This window comes from Populus euphratica, unplaced genomic scaffold (genome assembly GCF_000495115.2).
Source record: "Populus euphratica unplaced genomic scaffold, PopEup_1.0 scaffold101.1, whole genome shotgun sequence".
Taxonomy (NCBI): domain Eukaryota; kingdom Viridiplantae; phylum Streptophyta; class Magnoliopsida; order Malpighiales; family Salicaceae; genus Populus; species Populus euphratica.
This window is the reverse complement of record NW_011499894.1, coordinates 72759-92846: the sequence shown is the minus strand read 5'-3', so window position 1 is coordinate 92846 and position 20088 is coordinate 72759. Positions and strand designations below refer to the sequence as shown.

The 20088-nt window shown below is 33.6% G+C and overlaps 1 pseudogene; it reads left to right on the top strand.

The window, feature by feature from the left end:
- Nucleotides 1-14951: 14951 nt before the first annotated feature.
- LOC105131726 (probable methyltransferase PMT7) lies at nt 14952-19730 on the top strand (annotated as a pseudogene).
- The last annotated feature ends 358 nt before the right edge of the window (nt 19731-20088 follow it).

Here is a 20088-nt window from a genome sequence, read left to right as displayed (position 1 = left end):
TAGATAATAATATATAACCAAACCAATATAATATACATTCATATATATATATATATATATGGAAGGGTTTTATTAAAAAATAAGTTATTTTCTATTATTTGGATATATGATTTTTTTCTTGTGTAGAATAAATTATTTTTTATTAATGGTAATAAGATGAGAAAAGTTATGATATGATATTTGTAATTGAAATAATAATAATAATGATGATGATGATGATGATGATGATAATAAGATGAGAAAAGTTATGATGATGATGATTCTAATAATAATATTTTTGATGATAATTAAGATAATAATAATATTAATAATTTTGATAATGTTGGCAAAAATAATAATGAATAATAATAATAGTAATAATAAAAAGAAAATTTTTACCATGAAAGTAATGATGTGAAAGAGTCATTATGAGATAATAATAAAACAATGATTATATTGATAATAAGATTATAATTATGGTGATAATAGATGGTTGTAAGGTTGTAATACAGAGACGATGATGATAGGTATTAACAATAATAATTGATGTGGTTAAATAATCTGCATAAGTTAATAATATCAATAAAAATACTTTTTCTTATTTCATAAGGTTAAACTATTTTTTCTTTAAATGAATTACTATTCAAGAATTGCCTAAAAATATTTATAGTTCATTTATTTTTTAATATTTATTTCACATAAAAAAATAAAAGGAAAAGAAAACCATTTCCTGCAAAACAAACATACCACCTTCAATGAAAATTATTAAATTTATGGTCGAGTTTTGTGCAAGTTGTTTTAGGTTTTCAAGTCGATCGATATACGAAACTATCATCGCATCTCAGTCACCTTCACTGTTCGAGGAAAAGGTTAAAAAAAAAACAAAAAAACTACCAAACCTTCTATATTGGTTGATTTATTCAAAACAGATAAACGGTGGGTTACAAGACATTATCCTCCATCAGGTTTTTCTTCTCTCTTTCTTCTTTCTTATTTGGTGTTTAGAAGACGACATTGACTTCTCTTTGAAACACCGAACCCGTAATCACTTCTTAAAGGAAAAGTGTTACTGACAGTAGAATCGGAGCCCTATTGGTAAAAGGTCTGCCAATGGAATCCAGATTTCGTTCTCCAGACTCAATCAAGTTAAAATGCGTTTATCACACTCATCTCCCTTCTATAGGTCGTAGTTGAGACCCATAGAAGTCGCTGAAAATGGGCGATTTTGGCGTGAAGTGAGGGGCGAGGACATGGTTTCATGTTTCATGCTTGGTCTTAACTCTGGTGGGGATCATGCATGGAAGAAAACAATTCAAACGCATTGCAATTTTTGCTACAAAACATATCAATACGTAACACCATCTTACTTAAGGATTAGGAAAACGACATTCGGTATTGATCATTTTGTCTTGTTTATGTTATTAATCTTCGTTTTAATAAGTGAATCAAATAACTAGTCTTCACTTGGATGGATAAAGATGTCGTCTGCGTTTCCTCCAATGCGGTGACCTTTTTCCAGGAAACTTCCTTTGGCTCCTTCAACTTTGGTTAAAGAAAAAAATGGACTTTATCGTTTTATGACCAGGACAAGCTAGTGGTTGCAGATTTTAAAAGTGATTTCATGCTTACCAAAAGTATTTTTGGTTAGTAAAAAATTGATATTTTTTTAGCGTGATTAAGAAAGGCTAATTAGATCCTTAATATTTGAGAATTAGATCAAATTACACCCCTCTATCTACTTTTACGCAAACTTATCGTTTAATCATTGTTTCTTTTTCCCACAACGAGAAAAGGTGCCCATCAATTACGAGCCGGGCCCGAGACAGAGCATTAAATATTAGAGGTCCACCATTAACCCAGAGACGATTACAAGCCGACAGTCTCTATGATGGATGTCCACCTAGACGGAGACAGAACACTTCCCTTCAACCAAACCAATTTAATTTAGGGGGTTGCAACAGTAGTTAAGGGCCCTTAATCCTTTCTTAGTTGTCAGCTTTCAAACAGATGTGAGATTGGTTGACCAACCTTTTTTTCTCAAGTTTTTATGGTCTTAGCAACCCGTCTCAAGTATTTTTCTTTTATTGCACGTTGTTGAACTTGGAACAATTCACCTCAGACGAGCTGCAGGTGGTATTTAATACTGTAATAAGAGAGTTATCATTTAGTTATTAAAAAACCTAATTAATTTTTTAAAAATTTTAAAGCAAGCGGCTTGTTGCATAATAAAAAGGTATTAGCACCCAAGTACGCTTTACCTAAAATAAACTGCTTAATATTTAGTTTGTCTTATAATGATTATGGTGTTAGTGTTTTCTAATCTCATCAGTTTTCTAGGTTTAATTCTAACTAAATTCATTAAGATAGAAATCCAAGGAGATTCTATATGTTTTAAAAACTCATTTTTCTCTTGGTATTTCAAGAGTTTTCAACTCGTAAATCGCAAGGAGAAAGGACAAAAATTTAGAAATCTAGGGCGCTTTAAAAAAAATTTTTTGTGTTTTATATTCTCACGGCTCGTAAACCATGGAGTAAAAAAAAATAAAATATCCTTGATTATAATCAAGACTTCTCTCAAGAATGTATGCGGATTTATTATTCCTAGAAAATTATTTTGAATATTTACCATTCCGGGTTTCTTTATCCAAATATTAATAGTGAATAATAACAAATTATTCCTAATAATATTTTGGATATTCGTCCTTTAAGGATTTCTTTATCCAAACATGAGAGGTGAATAATAGATGCATTCCCCTTGAAATAAAAGTTTTATATTTTTAGAATATTGACTAGTACTCTTTGGAGTTTTTCAAACATGTTGTAAAATCCATAAATGTAAGAAAATAATTTTTTTTTTTGTTTTAGAAATCCATGCGAAAACATATTTTCAAAACTTCCTATATTTTTTGGTATATAAAAAAAAGAGCATTCAAAATATGTTAGGGTATTGGCTGTATATAACACACAAGAAAATAAATTTTGATATATATGTATATTTGCTGCAATTGCATCGAAAATCAGGTATTCTAAGCACAAGACTGATATTTTTTACAATATAAAAAAAATATACCTTTAAATAAATATTCCAAAAAAATCATAGATCTCTTTCTCTTTTATTTTTTAAAAGGAAAAAAAAAAAGGTCTGGCCAGGTCACTTGCCCAAGCAAGTGACCCAGCTGGACACAAAAGAGGCGTAGCCCTCTTTTGTGAATGGAGAGCTATTATTCAAGTGAATTAATTCACTTGAACAGTACAGACACATACAAACATAAATGGGAAGAGACCACGCTAACAGTGCAGACACGAAGAAAAAAAGAAGCATGCAACAGGTGAATAGAAAACAAACCTGGAGATGAAGAAACTGCAGTGGCGTTGAAAGAGTGATGGTTGCTCGGTCTGTGTCTGTCCTTCTTTTTCTGTTTTGTGTTTGGGTCTACTTATTGTCTCTTTCTTTACTCTGCCTCTCTGTCACTCTCTTTATTAATTCCTGCGCTTTCTTTGCCTGTTTCTGCAGTTTTATTTGCAAAAAAAAGAGAGAGCAAAGACGTCTTTCTTGTTTTTCTTTTGCTATCTCTCTTTTGTTCTCTCGTTCTCCTCCTTATTCCCTCAGCAGAAGAGGCTTATATAGCCTAACATGCGGCTCTATTTAGGAAAGATATGTTACATTAACTTTAGGGTGTGAATATCGGGTGAGCAGAAATAGAAAACCAGAATATTTGATTCTGATTATATGATCAGCAGTGATTTCTTTTCAATTTTTTTAGAGGATGGTGTGGCTTCTTTTTATCTTTTCATAGAGTCAGCTGCTCCATTTGAAATGAGGCAATAAAAACATGGCTGTAGCTCTAAAAATCAGGCATGATAACAAAGGAAAAACAATAGGAATTTGCAGAGAAAAAAAGAAGAAATCAGATGGAGGGTGTAGCGGCAAAGTCTTATTTTTCTTATTTAGTGTGGTAAAAATCCAGTCATTTATGATGATCCAGCCCCCCTCTCCAGCTTTCAATATCTTCTTTAATTCAATCCCTTATTTTAGCACTTTTCGATTTAGTCCTTGGTCCAAAAAAATCCTTCAAATCAAGCCCATAAACCCGGGTTAGATCTTTCCTGCGGTAGAATTCTTTACCTTCATGTTAGATATTCAAACCAGAATATCTTGAGCTTTTGATATTGAAATCAAGCGATTTAAAAGCTCAAATTTATCTATGCGTTCAGAATTACAACTTTGATGAAGGAGTTAAAGTGAGATAAAATCATTTTAGAGAACAGAATCTGACAGTAATCTGGTTGGTTAAAAAGGATCTCCGGGTCTAATTGAGAAACTGACAAACACCGAGAATCCTGATATGACTGAGAGTATGATCTAAGAACAAATCAACAAAATTTGTGATGGAAATAGATTTTTTAGTGCAAAACTCGAGTCAGGATCATTTCTATGGCAGAATTCTCTACCTTCATATTAGATATTCAAACCGGAATATCTTGAGCTTTTGATATCGAAATCAAGCAATTCAAAAGCTCAAATTTATCTACGTGTCCAGAACTACAACTTTGATGAATAAGTCAAAGTGAGATAAAATCATTTTAGAGAATAGAATCTGGTAGTAATCTAGTTGGTTAAAAAGGATCTTCGAGTCTAATTGAGAAACTGACAAACGCTAACAATCCTAATATGACTGAAAGTATGATCTAAGAATAAATCAACAAAATTTGTGATAGAAATAGATTTTTTTAATGCAAAACTTAGGTCAGGATCCTTCCTGCAACAGAATTCTCTACCTTCATGTTAGATATTCAAATAGGAATATCTTTAGCTTTTGATATCGAAATTAAGCAATTTAAAAGTCCAAATTTATCTAAGTGTCTAGAAATATAACTTTGATAAAGGAGTTGAAGATAGATAAAATTATTTTGGAGAACAGATTCTGGCAGTTATCTCATTGGTCAAAAAGGTTCTTGATCTGACAATGCTGAGCATCCAAATCTGACTGAGAATCTGCCCTAAGAACAATGATCCCTAGAACCTTATAAAGGTGTAGGTTAATTTTTCAATATGTCATGAGTGACAAAATATAGTTAGGATGGTCAAATATCGTACAAAACCAAGTCAAAATTAAAGCCTAAGTTGGAACAAAAAATTATGACAGCAACAAAACTATTTTTTTTATTTAGTGCAAATTCTGAGGGATTTATCCAACCTTAAAGACTGAATAAAAAAGGAACAATTTTAGCATTATGAAGACTCCTGATCAACCTAAGAAAACCTGGTAATTTTGATAGTAAAGGGAAAAGATAAAAAGAGCAAAAAACAGCTCAAGTAAGGTTTCGAAAAAAAATATGTCTCTCTGCTTTTGTTAAACTTCTAGCAAACATGAGCTAAACTCTATACTCAATTCGAAAGGGGTTTACATTTTCTCTAGACGTGGGGTCTAAAATTGAGTAACAACAAATATATAATTTAAACACGTAAAAAAATTATTTTTAAACTTTGTTTCGATCACATTTTCAAATGACTCCATGTACCATTTAATTTACAGTAGAAAAAAAAAAAGAGAAGCTCTTTAAGTGACTTTATAAAGGACATGATGCTTGAATTACGAGACCGCTGGAGGCAACTTCTTCAATGTTGGTAATTTATGGTCAAAGCTAAACAATAGAAAGAGGATCTATCTTAGCTACTGTAATGCCGATTCCAAGACTTGGTGAATGAAATAAAATAGTAAAGATCGCGCTACCATATATAGCATGAGCCATCCTACAACATAGAGAGAAAGAAGGCCGTCAGAGAATTTTCACTCGAGCTGCCAATTCTGTCTAACTGTCAACCACAAAGTAGCACCAGAATCCTATATAGATGTAATACCAGTCCTTTACGAACTCTCATTTTGAGTTGTAATTATTGCATCATTTGTTTTGAGCGAAAGCAATAAATAGATTCCCATTCCAACACAGATTGCAAACTCTTTCTCAACATATATTGCACAACTTACCAGAAGAGCTAGAGAATCAAAGGCAGATGTTGTCATGATAGTATCACTCTTTTTCTTAAGATAAATATGAAAGTAATTGAGAAAAGTTGATGGATTGGTAGAAAATTCTCAACATTACTAGAAAGAGAATCGGTGAAGTGAGTAACAACAATGTGAACTTTATATTCATAGCTTTTGTTCCACTAAGACATCGTATAATGACCGATTAAAATTTTATTTTTATGAAAAAAGAATAATTATTTAGCATCTTATTCATTTAAGGAAAAAAATATTATTTAAGGAGTTGTTATCTAGTATTATGGTCACTAAAAACCCTAAATGATTAACAGAGATTTTATGATCTGGGACTGGTTAGCGAAAAGGAAGATGTTATCATCCTTTAAGCGTCTTACCTGAAGCAGACTGCATTGTTAGTTTTGTTTAAAATTACTAAAGGTTTGTTTATGTTCTATTCTTATGGTCATCCTATAATATTCACGACTCTAGCATCAATGAATATTCACCCATGAATATTTACAACTCTAATGTTGATAAATATTGCACAATTCACAAAGTAGGATATTCCTGACTCTGGTGTTAGTGAATAAATTCATAAAATTTGGATAAAAAAAAAAAACAAGAAACTATTTTTTTTATGTTTTTTTAGCCTAGTCTTAAAACTTAAAAAAGAGGGTCGGGTCACTGGTCTAAACCAGAACTAGTGACTCGGTTTGGCCATTGGTGCATGTATATGTGAATAACTCATACATGCATACTATAGTGGCAAAGTAATGAATTTGGCAAAAACAGAGAAAGAAAGACTTACCTGGCAAAGCAACGGCTGAAGGCAAATTGGAGGGAGACAATTGGGCCCTACACTAGAAGGGCGACCTTACTTGCTATTCCGGTGGAGACAGGTTTGCTAGCTGAAAGATGATTTTCTTAATGGTGGCTTTTGGTGTTGCTACGATCAGTACAACTTCCACATAGAAGAGAAGGTTGTTGCTAGAGGAGTAACCTATGGCCGAAGTGAAGATCTCCTCCGCTGCTGCTGGCTTGCATGCTTACAATGGCTAAGGAACTTGCAATGGTTAGTGATGACTGTGCATACCTGCTGCTGGTTACTCCTAGTGTAGAGAAGGTAACACTGCTACTGCTGGCAATAAGAAAGAGATATGATGAGAGAGATGACTGGGATTAACTACTAGTGAAAAAACAAGGCTGGTCGCATTACAGGATTGTTGCTAAAAGGATATACACGTCGTTGCACCATGCTGCTGCTGCTCCTACTATGATGATGAAACTCTGCTATTATAGTGACTGGGTAAACTAACTCTGCTCCCACTACTGAGAGGAGTTGTTGGCTTGAGCTTGGTTTGAGAAGGAAGATGATAGGAAGAAGAAGATGAAACACCATGCTTCTTTTTTATGAGGATAAGGTGGTTGTGCATAATGACGTTCTCTTGTGTGATGTGCTCTTTTTTGATGAGGAGTTGCAGCTCCTAGGGGTTAAGATTGAGGAATGAAAATGTCTAATGGGGGAGAGACTGAGACTAGAAAAGAAAGGGAAAAAAATACTGAAAGGGGAGACAGTTTGTATAGGGTTTGCCGCCCTTTTGTCTTTTTTTTTTTAGTAATGTGTTTTCTTTTTTCTTCTAACTATTTTCTTTTAGGGGTTCTTGTAATTGCCCTGTCGAGTTTTTCTTTTCTTGTAATGGTCTCCTCAGGTGAATTTATAGCGCAAGAGTTCCATCACGTGTAAGAAATAAAGTTTCAATCAAACTTATTCTCTTCCTTGAAGTTTGAATTTGATTAAGAATTAAATTCGAAAGCAAACAACTATCTTTATTTTGAAGAAAATGATAAAATAACAAAAGCACATTGTAGTCCACAGCTTTCACGTAAGCTGACAAATCATACTTTTCATTGAAATAAATTTTTGATATTTTAATTTTATATTTTACCCTTGTAAAATTAAATCAAAAGCCAATAAACCAAAATTGGATTGTAATAACTCCTTTGACATCTCTTTTCATTTTCAAAATTCAACTTCAACTCTGGATGAAGAATCCAATACCCCCTAATAGAATGACCAATAATATGAAAATGGTGGCACTTTGAATCAGGTCGTTTGCCCTTGTAAAGTCTTTCATTGCTTATTAATTTGTTGACAGTATAAGCACAAGTTTATGATAAAAAGATTTTAGAATCAGAATTCATAACCTTTTTGTGAGCTTTATCTCGTTGAATATTAGTGTACACACTAGTAAAGGATGGGAGATCAGGATTCATAAGGATATTGTTGTGAATATCTTCATAGTTTGAATTGAGACCAGCTAAAAGTTAGAAGATCTTGTCCTCCTCTTCACTTTTCCTTAATTATGCTGCATCAATCGTGTGGATCCTACTGTGAATATCTTCATAGTTTGAATCGAGGCTAGCTAAAAGTTAAAAGATCTTGTCCTCCTCTACACATTTCTTTAATTCTGCTGCATCAATCATGTGGGGATGATTTAGTGCAAGTTCACTCCACATACTTTTCAGGGTCCTAAGTAACTAAATATAATTCTTGCCATCTTATTACAGATTAGCAAGATTTTTATTGATTTGAAAAATATGAGCTGTACTATTCTCATTTCCATATATCTTTTTAACAACTTGTCATAGTTCTATAATTCTAAAGAGGATTATGAGTAGCTAAATATTTCAACAATATAATTTTCTATAGAATTAAGTAACTAAAATATAACAAGTTGGTCCTTACATTGCCAAGCCATTGACATAGCCAAGTTTGGATCTTCTACCAAGAGCAATTGCCATAACTTTTAATCAAGGGAGATAGTTAAATTCATTTAATAATATTGAGCCTAAACCTTGATTAGGATTTGGCTCTCCTTCTACTATATTGCAGGATCTATTAGTGCCATTAACACTATCAATCTTGAACGGTTTTTTCATAGAAATTTCAAATAATTGGTAGGTTATTAAAAATCTACCCTGACACCATGAAGAAACAAAAAAAAAAATCTTAAATGAGAGAATTAATCATGTATGTTCCTAAATTGTTTTGGTCTCATGGAATGTTATCTACTGCATATCTAATCAATTAGCTATTTAGCCAAGTGTTACATTTTAAATCACCTCTTCAAGTCTTTTAAAAATAGCCACTTGATTTATCTCTTTTGTGAGTGTTTGACTGCACTTATTTTGTTTATATACAAATTTCACATTAGAACAACATCAGAACAAGCTTGATATAAAAGCTACTCATTGTGTTTTTTTTTTTATACTTCTCAACATAAAAAGGGTATAAATGCTACTATCCTCCCCCTAAAAGATTATTCATAACCCCTCAAAGATTATTCATATCAAGAGACGTCGGATTTGAAAAAAATTCTTTATACTTTAAAAATAGGAATCAACAAGAAGACTTGATAAAATTGTTTCCTTTATCTAATGCTGCTTCTACAGACTTGGCTTCATCTTCAGATACACTACTTGCTGCAGACTACACTTCCTTCTTCTTTGATGGTATGACTACTAGTAAAAGGAATGTCGATCCTGTTAGTACACACTTTGAACACAACCCAGCAGATTCCAAAGTTGATGACAGTAGCAATCATGATAGGCACTTGTCCACCACGGCTGCATATATGCATTCTAACTCAAGAGTTGTCATTCATGCTATCTCGGACTCTAAGGATGATTCTGCTAATCAGTATCTTCTGGATTTTATGTCTCCTCGGCAACACCCCCTTGTCATTCCTATTACCACGAATTATAAGGGTGATTCTACTAATCATTCTCCTTAGCCACAACCCCATAGAAATCCAACTTTTCATTATGTTCTCTCAATAAAGTTACAAGACTTTGTCACTTATGCAACAAGACATCATATCTCTAATTACATTGCTTATCAACATCTCTTAGGTGAACATCCTGTTTTTCCTTTTGCTATCTCTGATGCGCATGAACCATGGAATTTTCAAAAGGCAAAATTCATAGGATGAATGGCGGCATGCTATGCATGATGAGCTGCAATCAAAATAAAATCTGGAGTGTTGTCAAACTTCCTAAAAATAAGCATGTTTTGTGTAGTCATTAGAAGTATAAAATCAAGTTTAACTCAGATGAGTCTATTGACAAATACAAGGAATGTCTTGTGGCTTGTGGCTTGTGGCTTAGGGACTCAAACTGCCAAAACTATGCATGAAAGTCTCTACACGTATTGAATTTGTAAGGAAGGCTGTAAAGACGGCTGGGTTGACAAATAGCATGGGTCGTCCCAGGCCAATCAACATACTCACTTCTCTGGAAGATGCTGATAATATCAAGTGGCATGCAGGGGTTGGGCGAATGTGGCTTGATTTCTTTTGCTGCTGCCAGAACTTGAGATGGTGAAAATTGTTGCAAGTTATCATCTGAGATTCTCTTGTATTTTGACGTTGGCATAAATGCATGAAGCTACAAAAAATGAGTGCGTTAGGCATTATACTAAAGATTTGAAAGTCTAAGATACGAGTGGAAATGAAGAGGTTCACTTTCCCACAGAAAAGTAGGTAAAGATGGTGGCGGTAAAAATCTTTCAGATCCAAAGCCAGTAGATGAGGCTTTATCTTTGCTATTGATCAGACTGGCTTCTGACGAGCCATCACGTTCTTGTATCATTTTTGTGACAGAACTGATACTGTATTTATCGAGTGCGGTTGCTGCAAAATATTTTAAACGTTAACCCAGCAGATGAAGAAAATTAGGTTCCAAGGATGCGTGCAATTCATGGAAGTCTGAATCGAATGTGTTTCCCTCTTTGCTCTGATCATACAAGTGATTTATATACTGGGAAAATTACCCTACAGGATATTGACTTAACTTCATTTGTGGACGTTGACTGAATAATGCTAGAGTTGCACCGTCAGTAGTCTATCTGTGCTGGTTCTCAAGGCTGCTAACTTTTGTAGCCTTCATCGACCTCTTCCTTTTCTGTTTCTACACAGAAGTGAAGCCATTCAGTTTCTCTGTACGTTGTTTTCTCATAGATTCATTTGCACCACGAAAATGATGTTTCTCATCAATGATCCTGAATTGTAGCATCTCCTAAGAGCACGAATGAACTATCCAAAGGCACTTCCCCTTGTTGGTTTCAGTTGAAAACTTGATGACCAATTGTGCGTGTTGTTCGAAACTCTCTTTGAAACAGTTTATCTATTAATTTCAGCACCCGAATCTCTGACTAACTCTTATGAAGTCCCGTATTTTATTCCATTCCTTGTGCTGTTGGAGCGTTACATGCAATGTTCCACTGTCATTGTCTCAACTTGGACCTACTGTTGTTCTCCTTTTCTCCTTCTTTACTTCTTAATTTATGTAAAGACCTCAAAACTCTTAAAAAAACCCATGCTTTTATCATTATCTCAACTGGAACCAATCAACATGTCTTTTTGCTTCAAATTAAGCTCATTTCGTTATATTCACATTTCACTAATTATCTAAACAGTGCGACATCACTATTCTATAATTTACAGAAAGAACCCAATACTGTAACATGGAATTTGATTATAAAATCCCATCTTGATTTTGGCCTTTTGGTGAAGCTTTGTTGTTGAGTAATACTGGGAGAATCGGGTGTTAAAGTTGACAGCTTTACACTTCCATCAATAAAAAGAGCTGTTTCGTCCCTTAAGAGAGATTCGCTGTTAGGAAAAATGGTTCATTGTGTTGCAATGAAGTTAGGGTTCGGATTTGATCTGTACTTTTGAAATACAATGATTGAGGTTTATGCAAAATCTTGGTGGGTTTGTTATGGTCTTAAAGTGTTGGATGTGATGTCTCAGATAGATTTGGTTTCTCGGACATCGATGATTTCTGGGTTTGTTTTCGAAGGAAGTTTTGCTGGTGCTTGATCTTTTCAATAAAATCAGGCTGGGGATGGAACCGAATTCCGTTGACTTTGATTGTTATGTTTCAAGGGTGTTGTGAATGTGAGGGTTTGAGAAGATAAATGCACTTAGGAACCTCTATCCTTGACATGTATGTAAGATGTGGAAGCATTTCTCCAGCTAGAGAATCTTTTGACAGAATGCTTGCCAAAGTTATTGCAACATATGATCGAGTGGATATGGAATTAGGGCTGAGTAAAGTGTTTGTTTTTTAAAGTATTATTATAAATATATAAAAATAATATTTTTTATTTTTTAAAATTTAATTTTAATATTATTATATTAAAATAATTTTAATATATAAGAAATTAATTTTAATAAAAAAATATTTTAAAATTTAATAAAATACAATTTTTACCGTGGAAACAAACATGCACAGGGTAACGACAGATTAATCGAACACAAAACCAAACCATGTCCACTCTTCCCTCTCCGACAAACCCTTTCTTCCCTCTCTCTCTCTCTCTCTCAAAACCCATCTTTCCTGAATTTGGTTTCTTATAAAATCCACTTATTCAATCATTTGGTTTCTTGAAATTGGAAAAGGTGAAGTAGGAAGATATTAATTGTTTTTGCCAGCTCCATTTTGAATCCTCGTGACATCAACATACGATTTTCCTAAATACTGCTGGAGTCTCTGAAGTAACAAGGCGTGGTGCAGGACCCTTCTCTCCATCTAGATTGAGGCTACAAAAGGTAGCCATAGAAGTTCGCTCGTTCACTAAGTTAACAGTTGCTCGATGCTCTGTAAATCCCATTACTCACAATCTGTAGAAAGAACATTTTTGTATTATTATTTTTTAGCAATTATCTAGATCTTATTAACACATGGGAGATAATGGGGGATCTTGAAGGAGTACTCGTTTCAAATCAGATCAAGAAAAGTCCAAGTTCGAGGGTTTTGCTTCGTGGGATGGCTGATTTGAAAGTTAGCAGTCTACTCAAGTTCTTGAATCAAATTGGGTCCAAGAAAGGCATAAACTTGTGGTGGCAAAGAAAATAAAGAAAAGACACCATCAAATTAGCCCTAGGCCGGTTTCAAAGGTCGACAATTCATCATGGAATTCGTGCAGGGCAACGTTGAGATTGAGTTATCCATCATCTCAATCAACTTTGTCCCTGCTGATTAATCTCCTCTGTGGAGCCAACAAGGGTTGTGGGAAGGTCAGGGGCTCCAACAGAAGAAAACAGCTGTGCCAAGAGCATTCTATCAAAGAATATTCTCACTATCCAAGGTGGGGGGGTTGAGATTGCATTTGTTGATGAGTGAATGGTTTCTTTTGACGTTCTATTAGTTTTTTTTTTTTTAATTGATTACAAAGTTATAATATTTAATTGTAAAGCTCTTTAATCATTAACTCAATTATAAGGAAATCCTGAAATCTTTACAAACTTTTTTATTGACTTATTTTTCGCATGTCTGTTATAAACAATGATATATAAAGCGTAATTTTTAAAACTAAAAAAATTAAAATGTAATTGCTTATGATTTTAGAAGGGTCGAAGTAATTTTTTCTATTTAAAATTTTGCCATTGCGTGTGTGTATATATTACTATTTTATTTTATGTTAAATAATTAAATAATACTAAGATACTAATATGAATATAAGAATTTTTATGAATATGATATGAATATTTAATTATTTTACCTAATAAGTAATAAGCATGGTGCCTGTAGTAGAAACTCAAACAGTAAAAATATGTAATCGAATGAATAGATTATTTAGATTAAAAAGAATTTTTTTTTTAATTTCAAATTATTTTTAACTTGATTTTATGAATAATTAATATTTTTTAATCTTTTACATGCTTAACCTTTTCATTCCAAGAAATCATATATGTTATGTTCAACCTCCTTAACAATGGAATCAATATTAAAGCCTGACGAGAAAATTTAAAAATCTACTATATAATTTTTATATTAAATATATTAAATTAACTTTAACCCCATCATTTTTAAAATTATATTCAAGCATATGTGAAGCACATCACAATATGCTTCATAAAAAATCATCATTGAAATCAAATGAATGGATATCATAAATATTTTTTTTTGGCATATAAATCTTCTCTTTTAACATTATTTTTATCATTCTTATCAAATTTTAGCGATTAATTTTAATATATAAGAGAACTAAAATTATCAAAAAAATTTAATTTCAATATCATACTTATCTTGATCGATAAATAATTTTTTTTATTTATATTTCTAAAATGAATTCTTAAAAGTAATCATGAATTCATTATCATTCTAATCATGATCCTTAGGCTCCACACCTTTGCCAAATGACTAGCTAGTTTTATAATTTATTTTTACATGTTTGTGATTATCAATTCTGAATATTTTTTTTTTTCTAAAAGGGACCTTCTATTCTTTTTTTATATGAGCATACCATGTTCTATTATATTTTTCAACCATGATTATTTTAGTATACAATAAGCATATATCTATCATAATTGTTGGGTTCTAATATCAATTAACACTGATAAAAACAATATAAAAGCAACAATAAGTACAAAAATATATAATTTTGCCAAAAAAGAATTACAAAGAATTCATAATTTAAAATTTTATTAATGAATATTTTCTAAACAAACTAAGAAATCTGAAAATAAAAGAAAAATAATAAAAATTGTAAACAAACTAGAAATTTTTTTTGTTAAGTATAAATTTAATTTTTTTAATTAAATAGGAAATAAATAAAAATAATTAAGAAAATATTTCCTTAGAAATTCTCCAACATATGATCTAATATAGGGTAATATATTTGGGACTAAATTTTGTTTTTAAATAAAACAAAATAGAAAACAAAAATGTCATGTGTTTGATTAAAAAAGTTCGGTGATAATAACTATTTGAACTATTAACCAAAAAACAAGTTAATTTTAAGAAGTATAATTTAATTGATTAAGTTTTATATTTATTTTATAAAAATTACCCATTGAAGTTTTATAAATTTTAAAATTATTATGGGTTTAGATAATTATTAAATTAGTTAAAGTATCCATCTGAACAAACAAACACTATGGTAATTAAAAAAAACAAACAAACAAACAAACGAGGCGACGAGGCAATGATCTCTCTGGTTCTCTTTCTAACTCACAACACTTCTTGTTTCTTAGATTTGTGTCTGAAACAGCTCCAAGAAGATATCTTTTTTCCCAATTTGCAAATGCCAGTTTAGTTCTTTTGGTTCCTACAAATTGTAGAAGCAAAACCAAGTTTCTATTTCAAGAAAGAGAGAAAAGAAAGATGGGAGGGTACTCATTGGGGTCAGATTTTGATTCAAAATCAGAGCAGATGATAATGGTGGCTTTGTTATTAATGGTGGGTTCATTTTATACTGGCACTCGTTTTGGAAACAACAATGCTTCCATTTATGTCTCTCAACTCTCTTCCTCTTCCAATTCCTCTTCATCTCACGGAATGTTCTTTCTCTCTTTTGTGAAGTTTGTGACTTTATAGTTGTGTTTATTTAATGTATTGCACTGCATAGTGTTTTTGGAGATGATATATGTAATTGTGCTGGGGAATGTAACGTTGTTGTCTTTCTTATTTACGCTGGTCCCAGTTGGATTTTTTAGGCTATTTGGCTGAGAAATTTTTTGCTTAATGAGATTGTTTTGCCAATAAATCCAGTGAGCTGGTAGCAATTGGGAAACTTTATAGGGAGCTCATAAATTTCACAATCAGCATTCAAGGCCACTCAACATGTAGATGTCTGGATACTCCGAATGGAATTGATACCATTTTCTTTGTTAATAGAAGCATATTAAGATCCTGACCAGCCCTTACCTTTTCTCCCCTGTGAGATTGGAGGGTTAGATTGGTTGTTAATAAAATAAATTGACAGATCACAATGAGAATCTACTAAAGCAAAGAAATAAAGTACCGTAATATTAAATTGCAGACACTCTAGGTCTCTGACAATTGATATTGATGGAAGATAGTCTTGAAAGTGGCATATTTTTGTGGTGGATCAAAGAAGGAAATATGGATGTTATTTTACATCTGTGTAATTTTTTTCATCTGCACCAAGCATATTTGCTAGTTGCATCCAATGTGCTATTTATCACAAGGAAGCCTCAGGGGAGTACTCATTGCACTGTTCACATATGGATGTTAATTTTGGGATTAGGTCGATGCTGGATTTGGGATTGATAAATGTACATTCCACAGGTCAGATTAGATGCTAAACCAATCTTTAGACCTGGATTATCACAGCCTATGCAGTAAAAAATGAGATAATGCGACCATTAACATGCACAAACTGTCTGTTTCATCCTCGAACTTTAGTTTAATTTGTTTCAGCCTATGACATGTTGCTAATGACTGCACATGAAACTTAAAACCTTAGGTTTCTACCAAGTTTATCAACTGTATCTTCTAGCTTACAGGTCCTTACGCATTCACCAACAAAGTTACTATTGCCTATCGACAAACACCACTAGTAATCCCAGAAAGTAGGATGAATGTATGCCCTTAAGTTTAATGAGTATCTTCCTTGCCATGATGTTTCTTATGTGATAGCTTTGCACCCGGCCTTGGATCTTTCTAGAAGAGAAGAGCTAGAGAGGCATTGTCCTCCACTTGAGAAGCGTTTGTTTTGCCTGGTGCCACTTCCAGAAGATTATAAATTGCCCATAAAATGGCCAACCAGCTGGGATTATATGTGGAGAAGCAATGTGAATCATACACATCTTGCTGAAGTCAAAGGAGGCTAGAACTGGGTGCATGAGAAATATCAGCTATGGTGGTTCCCTGGTGGTGGCACGAATTTCAAGCATGGAGCAGCTGATTACATTAAGAGGTAGATGAACTTAAGCTTCTTATATCACCTATTCTCTTTCAAACTGGTTAATTTATCATTTCCTACAACGGCAATGATACCAGTAATTGATGATATTTCCAAAACCCAAGCATTATCATGTTCCATTTCTTATGATTTGTCTTTGAAGTGCAGGTTAGAAAATATGACAACTGATGACAGGTGATCTGTGTTCAGCTGGGGTTGTTCAAGTTGTGGATGTTGGCTGTGGCGTTGCTTACTTCTCAGCTTATCTTCTTCCTTTGGACATACAAAAAATATCTTTTGCTCCCAAAGATGGTCGTGAAAATCAGATTCAGTTTTCTATAGAACGAGGAATTGGTGCCATGACTGCTGCCATTGCCACAAAACAGCTACCATATCCTTCAAGCTCTTTTGAGATGGTTCATTGTTTGAGGTGTTGTGTTGACTGGCATGAGAATGGTATGGTGCTTGAACATTGTTATGCATAGTGGCATTTGAAAATTGTTTGTAGGAAGAAACATATCTTTCGGATAAATGCTTCATGCTCTGCATACATTTTGCTACAATGCTTTCATCCAATTGAAGTGATAATAGTCAGCCAAAAGAAGTGATCTCTGATTTCTTACCTTTCGGGATGGCCTATAGTAACACAAAAGAACAATATTAAAGACTTGGAACTAGAGATGCATTTCTACGGAAGTTTACAATTCATGATTCCCATTATGTTTTTATACATGCCAGTGGATTGCTGCATACATGACTTGCATCAGCTATCTTTTCACCCAGTACAAACTTTCAAATCAGTTTAGTGAAAGTGCACTGTGTAAGTTTTGACATGCAGATGCTACCCTGATGTGTTGATAGCAAGTATGGAATTGTTGTTCATTGCATTTGCAAGCACCTGAACATTTTTTAGGATTCTCGAGTTAAAAAATCTGCTTCATTTGTGTTTAGATTTTACATGTTTTCCGTAAATTCCTTGGGCTTTTATTTTATTGTTATATTGTTTTAGTGCGGATGGTATTTTACTCAAAGAAGTTAATCGTATTTTGCGAGATAATGGATATTTTGTCTATTGGGCTCCACCTGTTTATAGAAAGGATAAAGATTATCCATTGATTTGGGATAAGTTGGTAAATCTGACTTCAGCTATGTGCTGGAAACTCGTTGCCCAAGTTTAGACCGCAATCTGGGTCAAACCAGAAAATGAGTCATGCCTTGCACGGAACGCAGAGATGAAGCAAATAAACATCTGTGATACCGTGGTTGACATGAAACCATCATGGAAAAACTCCACTAAGAAACTCCATACCAAGAAGAAGTGCACAAACAAATTCTCAGAAACTCCCTCCTAGGCCAGAACATCTTTCTGTATATTCAGATCCTCTCAGAAAAATTGGTGCACTCATGTGCTTTTTATGAGCTGAAAGTAGCTGGAAATTGTATTTGTTTATCCCTGCTTTTCCTCCTGACCCCTGGACATGTCTGAATGTGGTATCTTTTTCAAATTTGCGTAGTATATTATTTTAATTTCAAAATTGATTGCAGTGCTGTGCATTGCAATGAGCAGTGAAAGATATAGATATCAACTATCACATACATTTCAAAGTTTCAAGTAGTTGGAGGCAGCTTAAGGGCTATAGGATTGCCTGTGCTTTTCTGTCATCAAAATCACTGGGGCTGGGTTCGCATGGGAAATTTCAGATGATGACCAGCATTTAACCTTGTCTTTTGGAGTCTATTGCTGTGATTACTAGGAAAACTCATAAAACATGCTAAATATTCAATCTGACAAGATAATTTGTGCACATTCTCGTTGCAGGGATAACTGAAGAAGAATTTTCTTCAGATGCCATATTCTGGCAAATCAAGTTGGCCATTACTGGAAGCTGATGAATATCAAGATGACAGGTATACATAATGTCATGGACATTGATGCTCTTATTGGCGGATTTGCTGTGGCTTTGAACTCGATGCCTGTTTGGGTGATGAATATAGTTCCCATGAGCATGAATAATATACCTTGTCAGCTATTTATGGCAGGGGTCTCGTGGGAGCTTTTCATGATTGGTAAGAGACCATCAATCAATTGAAAATGGTGCCCAGCTTTTTCCTCATGGATAGAGGGATTTGTCATATGCTAGTTTGCTTACCATGTGTATTTTAACTTCAGTTGTGAGCCATTCTCAACATATGCACGTACATATGATCTATTGCATGCCAACCATCTCTTCACACGCTACAAAGAACATGGAGAAGGTTGCTTGCTAGAGGATATCGATCATGCTGGAGATGGACCATATCATACAACCTCAGGTATTTCATAACTCTTTCAATAAATTTCATCTATCGAATTCTTAAAAGTCAGAGAGGTTATATGTTGAATGCAAGTATGAAGAATGAATAGGCTTTAGGCAACTAGATGTAAAGCTATCGCCAGCTTCTCTGAACTATATTCCATGTCACCTGCTCTCACAACACCAGTGCACTTATCTGTATCTGGCATCGTTCATAACAAGCACGTGAATAATGGACTGTATAATTCATTATATGACATACTGTTGATACTACTTCGATGTCTGATTCTAAGATAAACGAGTGTATGGATCCATCTGAAGTAGGATGGACAGAGCGTACCTCTTTAGGCCATTATGAATTTGTATCCCGCGATATACAATCTTACTTAGACTATTAATGTGCGGGGATCCGTTATCATCAGAGATGTGGAATCCATTACATCAAGAGTCCGTGATTTAGCTCCAAAGTTCCTATGGGATGTCGAATCGCATGTTCTGGAAAACAAAGAAAAGAAGATAGAAACTGTACTCGTATGCAGAAAGAAGTTTTGGGCAATTGTTTTAGGTTGTACATGCATCCAAGATATTTACCTCAGGTTCTTTTTCAAGATAGAATAGGTTACTTGTACCATGAGTTCACTAGCCATAACCTTCACCATCTTTTGTTCATGTTCCCCCCGTATATCTTGCATATGCACCTTGTTAAACAAAAGAGGTCAGAAGCGTATACTAATTTATTAATTGCTTTGTCGGTGCTTCATTTCGGCTTTTTTTTTTCCGCCTACAACAAGCAAGTCTCAGTAGATACAGGCCATAGAAATTCGATTTTCCTCCCAAGTTTCTTACAACACAAACTGTATAAGCCCGCCAAGCACTATCCTCCCCACCTTCCACCCTCATGGACAGATTTGCTGTTTTTGTTTTAATGAAATTCGTATTGAGTTAATACGTATACAACCCATTATTGGCTCGTTAGTCCATTTACCTTCCGAAGCAACAACTCAAGATTGCATTATACACTATCAAGGTGCAAGAACTAGCACAAAGAACTGAAAAGTTGACTTTTTTTTCCTTCCTTCCTATAAATTCATACGTATTAAAAGGTGGAGACCCT